We start from the raw sequence: 6,573 nt of genomic DNA, 5'->3' as shown, positions 1-6,573 counted from the left end.
GTACGAGGGTTGGCAACTATTTATTTACAGCTCGTACAGAATAGATACGTGTTTCAAAGTTTGACTAACGTTCAAAGTAGTCACCAGCATAGTGTATAATACGTGGCCAGCGATGTGGAAGTCGTAGGATATCCTGATATCCTTACAAGGGAACCTCCCCATCGCACCCCCCCCCCCCACCCTCAGATTTAGTTATAAGTTGGCACAGTGGATAGGCCTTGAAAAACTGAACACAGATCAATCGAGAAAACAAGAAAAAATTGTGTGGAACTATGAAAAAATAAGCAAAATATACAAACTGAGTATTCCATGCGCAAGATAGGCAACATCAAGGATAGTGTAAGCTCACGAGCGCCGTGGTCCCGTGGTTAGCGAGAGCATCTGCGGAACGAGAGGTCCGTGGTTCAAGTCTTCCCTCGAGTGAAAAGTTTAATTTTTTTATTGTCAGTTTATGTGACAAACTCTTATGTATTCATCACTTTCTTGGGAGTGATTATCACATCCACAAGAAAACCTAAATCGGACAAGGTAGAAGAATCTTTTTACCCATTCGCCAAGTGTACAAGTTAGGTGGGTCGACAACATATTCCTGTCATGTGACGCACATGCCGTCACCAGTGTCGTATAGAATATATCAGACGTGTATTCCTGTGGAGGATTCGGTTGGCCTATGACCTTGCGATCAAATGTTTTCGGTTCCCATTGGAGAGGCACGTTCTTTCGTCTACTAATCACACGGTTTTGTGGTGCGGTCGCAAAACACATACAATAAACTTATTACAGTGAACAAAGACGTCAATGACGAACGGACAGATCATAAGTTTGCGAAAATAAAGAAAGTAAACTTATCACTCGAGGGAAGGCTTGAACAAAGCATCTCTCGTTCCACAGCTGCTCACAGTAAACAAGGGACCACGACGCTCTTGAGCTCACACTATCCTTGATGTTGCATATCTTGCGCATGGACTACTCAGTTTGTATATTTTGCTTATTTTTTCATAGTTCCACACAACTTCGTCCTGTTTTCGCGATCGATTCGTGTTCAGTTTTTCAAGGCCTATCCACTGTGCCAGCTTATAACTAAATCTGAGGGGGTTGCGATGGGGAGGTTCCCTTGCTAGCAGTGCCAGCTGTGTTGACAGTTCGAGCGGCGCGGTCTATTGGCCGACGAATGTGTAGCAGCTCTAAAGCGAATGCCGTGACCGTGAAGTGTTTCCTTCAGTTTAGAAATCGAGGGCTTACGTCAGGGGAGTGTACTAAGTGGTATAGCACTTAGCAGCCCCGTCAGTCAAACAAATCCGTAACAGCTTGCACTGTACGTGCTTGAGCATTTCTGGAACACAACCTGCGACCAGCGTAGAGACAGAATAATGACACTTTCTGCAGGACTTGACCATTATTTTGCAGGACAATCCTCAACCACGTAGAGTGCAAGCTAATTCTGATTTGTCTGACTGATGGCGCTGCTAAGTGCTATACCATCTACTACACTCTCCTGACTTCAGCCCTCGTGAGTTCAACTCGATTTCTAAACTGAAGGAAACACTCGAACTGTCAACACAGCTCGCACTGCTAAGAGTATCCTACGGCTTCCACATCGCTGGCCACGGATTATGCACAATGCTGGTGACTAATTTCGAAATTGGTTCAAATGGCTCTGAGCACTATGGGACTTAACTTCTGAGGTCATCAGTCCCCTAGAACTTAGAACTACTTAAACCTAACTAACCTAAGGACACCACACACATCCATGCCCGAGGTAGGATTTGAACCTGCGACCGTAACGGTCGCGCGGTTCCAGACTGTAGTGCCTAGAACCGCTCGGCCACCTCGACCGGCTGACTAATTTGAAGGTCAGTAAAACTTTGAAAAACGTATCTATTTTGTACGAGTTGTAAATAAATAGTTTGCCACTATTTGAGTTCCAACCCTCGTATTATTTTAACCCTCCTAGTAATACTGGGGTCAATATGGCTCCATATGCATATTGGAAATGTTGTGTATGTAAGGGTCTACGGGTTGCACGCAGCCGTACAGTACGTAACACGTGCTGGGCAGCTGTTGCTCAGTACACATGCTTCCGGCCGCGGTGCGATGCAGAGAGTAAGCGACTGGCCGGCGTCCGCAGCGCGCCGAATTAACTAGCGTGGCCTCGAGCGCGAATATGTCTCTCTTTTCTTAGTTCACCATGGAGGCTTTCGATACGACCGTAATTAGGATGTCAGACAGTGAGGATGGGTAGGCGTAGCGTGCGTGTTTTATAATCAGCCTTTGTTAATAAAACTGTTTAAACTTACTTCTCGTGTTCGAGTATTGCCGTACCTCAAGGACACACCGATTACAAATCCTGACAAATATATCAACTAATTGTCATCCAGGGCAACACCACCAACTACCCCCTTATATGTACGACTTCGTACATAACACTATGGAGAGGTGTGCTACAGAGCGGTGCAGCAACTGTTGTCGTAGGAATTCTGGGCAGTAGCAGCAGTGATTTGCGAACAACTAACACAGCAAACAGAAGATTTACTCAACTTGTATTTCTCCAAACTTATGAAGACTCATTAACAAATTACGTGCCAAGTATTACACTACTTGCCATTAAAATTGCTACACCAAGAAGAAACGCAGATGTTAAACGGGTATTCATTGGACAAATATATTATACTACACCTGACATGTGATTACATTTTCACGCAATTTGAATGCATAGATCCTGAGAAATCACTACCCAGAACAACCACCTCGCCTGGGCATTCAGTCAAACAGTGCTTGGATGGCGTGTACAGGTACAGCTGCCCATGCAGCTTCAACACGATACCACAGTTCATCAAGAGTAGTAACTGGCATATTGTGACGAGCCAGTTGCTCGGCCACCCTTGACCAGACGTTTTCAATTGGTAACAGATCTGGAGAATCTGCTGGCCAGGGCAGCAGTCGAACATTTTCTGTATCCAGAGAGGCCCGTACAGCACCTGCAACATGCGGTCGTGTATTATCCTGCGGAAATGTAGGATTTCGCAGGGATCGAATGAAGGGTAGAGCTACGGGTCGTAACACATCTGAAATGTAACGTCCACTGTTCAAAGTGCCGTCAATGCGAACAAGAGGTGACCGAGACGTCTAACCAATGGCACCCCATACCGGGCGATACGTCAGTATGGCGATGACGAATACACGCTTCCAATGTGCGTTCACCACGATGTCGACAAACGCGGATGCGACCATCATGATGGTGTAAACAGAACCTCGATTCATCCGAAAAAATGACGTTTTGCCATTCGTGCACCCAGGTTCGTCCTTGAGTACACCGTCGCCGGCGCTCCTGTCTGTGATGCAGCGTCAAGGGTAACCGCAGCCACGGTCTCCGAGCTGATAGTCCGTGCTGCTGCAAACGTCGTCGAACTGTTCGTGCAGATGGTTGTTGACTTGCAAACGTCCCCATTTGTTGACTCAGGGTTCGAGACGTGGCTGCACGATCCGTTACAGCCATGCGGATAAGATGCCTGTCATCTCGACTGCTAGTGATACGAGGCCGTTAGGATCCAGCACGGCGTTCCGTATTACCCTCCTGAACCCACCGATTCCGTATTCTGCTAACAGTCATTGTATCTCGACCATCGCGAGCAGCAATGTCGCGATACCATAAACCGCAATCGCGATAGGCTACAATCCGACCTTTATCAAAGTCGGAAACGTGATGGCATTTCTCCTCCTTACACGGGGCATCACAACAACGTTTCACCAGGCAACGCCGGTCAACTGCTGTTTGTGTATGAGAAATCGGTTGGAAACTTTCCTAATGTCAGCACGTTGCAAGTGTCGCCACCGGCGCCATTCTTGTGTGAATGCTCTGAAAAGCTTATCATTTGCATATCGCAGCATCTTCTTCCTGCCGGTTAAATTTCGCATCTGTAGCACGTCATCTTAGTGGTGTAGCAATTTTAATGGCCAGTAGTGTAGAATCCATGTCCACAAGGAAGAGGTTCCCCGCACCACAGCCCGAACTAATGTGTCGACTAGGCGGCGTCTGCGTAGCAACACACAGTGAAGTGGCTCCGAGGCGAGTGGGCGGAATTGCCGCTGGCCGCCCTACATTGCAGCGGCACAGGGCGCTCCAAGTACATATCTGCTGGACGTGGGGCTCAGTTGACGTTCACTACTGGATCCGCCAGGTCCAGCACGGTCCTTATCGGCGTCTCACGGGTACTTGTAATTCCACTGCTTTGACGCCGTCGGATGGCAACGAAACGTGACACTATATGAAATCTGTATGTCCTTCGCTTCCAAGAACATTATTTTCTAAATATATGAATTACTCTCTCCGAGCCAGTTGCAATCCATAGAGGTTTAGCTCGTCTTTATGTTTACAACACATTTAAATTTACTCAAGGTTTTTGCACTGAGTGCTCCCGAGTGTCAAAACGAAGCCAACCTAAATTGTTTGTTCCTTTCTTGAATTTCATGTTGAACACCTGATATATGAACACCTCCAACAACTAAAATACTATTTTCCGCTTATTTTTGTACCCACTCTTAATGTTTCTTGCTTCTTGGGCAGCATATTTTCTTTTAGCGTGAAACAGGGAGAAAGTATCACTGAAATGATACAGGATTTGGGATGCTAAACATTAAAACAAAGGCGTTTTTCTTGCGGCGGAATCTTCTCACGAAATTTCAGTGACAAACTTTCTCCTCTGAATGAGAAAATATGTGGTTCGCGCCGACCTACATAGGGATATGCAATCACCATAATAAAATAAGGAAAAATCAGAGCTCGCACGGAAAGATACAGGTCTTCGTTTTCCCCGCGCATTGTACGAGATTGGAATAGATAATTGTGAAGGTGGTTCGGTGAACCCTCTCCCAGGCACTTAGATGTGATTTGCAAAGTATCCATGTACATGTAGATGTAGCTGTTATTGTACCCTTCCTACCATAACTGTGGTCAATATGACCACATAGGCACATTGGAAAATCATGTATTTCTAGTTTTCAAAGCTATTTTTGTTCTGTGTACCACTGAGGTTAGTACGACCGCAGTCTAAATTTCTTTTTATTTCTTGAACGTAATATTTACGAAAATAAAGCCTCTAATGTTACACTGAACAACTGTAATGTAGAGTTTTATGTTATTTCATTAAAATAGTGCCAATATATCCAGTGTGAATTATTTTGGATTTACATGACCCTAGTGGTACTCAGCGGGACAAAAAAATCCTAATAGTAGGAGGGATAATGTGGTGTTAATCGTATAAACAAACAGAACTTATTGTAGTCGACATAATCGTCTTCAGAGATTCAGCACCTGTTTAGGTAATTAAGATACCACATTCGCTGTTCCATCTCAGTTGCACACTTTTAATTACCCCGCATGTTTCTATCACTCTGGATCATCTTCAGATCTAAGTAGTTGCGTCAGTATCCCATCTTGTCTACTCAGAACGCCACATCAGAGTACCTTGATATGTGGTTGTGTGTCGACAAGACTTTGTTTGCTGACGCAACTACTAACATCTGATGACGATCCAGGGTGACCGAAACATTTAATCTAATTAAAACTGTGCAACTGAGATGGGACAATAAATTAGAATTATCTCAAAATATGACTTATTTTAGGAACGTGCGTTCTAATAAGATTTGGTCAATAGGAAATTATTAATTATAGGAGAATACGCACTCATGTGATACTGCCTGCCTGCAATAGCACAAACTCAGAAATTTTTTCTTAGTTGGCCACACAGAAGTGGATATTAGTAACCCTCATCGGATCAGAGACCTTCTTGCGACAACGATACACTTACCAAAATCTTGGATCACGCCTCAGTTCGTGCATAATGAAAGGAAAAGAGATAAAATACCCCACTTTCAATAACAGCCCTAGGGTCGAATTAATTAGATTTGTCTATCAGTGTAATATTTTTAATGAGGTGACTAAAGTCATGAGAAAGCGATATGCACATATACAGATGGCGGTAGTGTCGCGTACACAGGGTACAAAAGAGCACTGCATTGGTGGAGCTGTCATTTTTAATCAGTTGATTCATGTGAAAAGGTTGCCGACGTGATTACGGCCGCATGACGGAAACTAACAGACTTTGAAAGCGATATGGTAGTTGGAGCTAGACGTATGGGACATTCCATTTCGGAAAGCGTTTGGGGATTCAATATTCCGAGATTCACAGTATCGATATGTGCCGAGAATATCAAATTCCAGGCATTGCCTCCCGCCACAGAAAAGGCAGTGGCTGACGGCCTTCACTTAACGACCGAGAGCAGCAGCGTGGGCGTAAGGTTGACAGTGCTAACAGACAAGCAGCATTGCGTGAAATAACAGCGGGAATCAACATATTCGTTAGGGCAGTGCGGCTAAATTCGGGGTTAATGGGCTATGGTAGCAGACCACCGAAGCGGGTGCCGCCGGCCGCGGTGGTCTCGCGGTTCTAGGCGCTCAGTCCGGAGCCGCGCGACTGCTACGGTCGCAGGTTCGAATCCTGCCTCGGGCATGGATGTGTGTGATGTCCTTAGGTTAGTTAGGTTTAAGTAGTTCTAAGTTCTAGGGGACTGATG

Source organism: Schistocerca cancellata, chromosome 6, assembly GCF_023864275.1.
Source record: "Schistocerca cancellata isolate TAMUIC-IGC-003103 chromosome 6, iqSchCanc2.1, whole genome shotgun sequence".
Taxonomy (NCBI): domain Eukaryota; kingdom Metazoa; phylum Arthropoda; class Insecta; order Orthoptera; family Acrididae; genus Schistocerca; species Schistocerca cancellata.
This window is presented reverse-complemented; position numbering follows the sequence as displayed.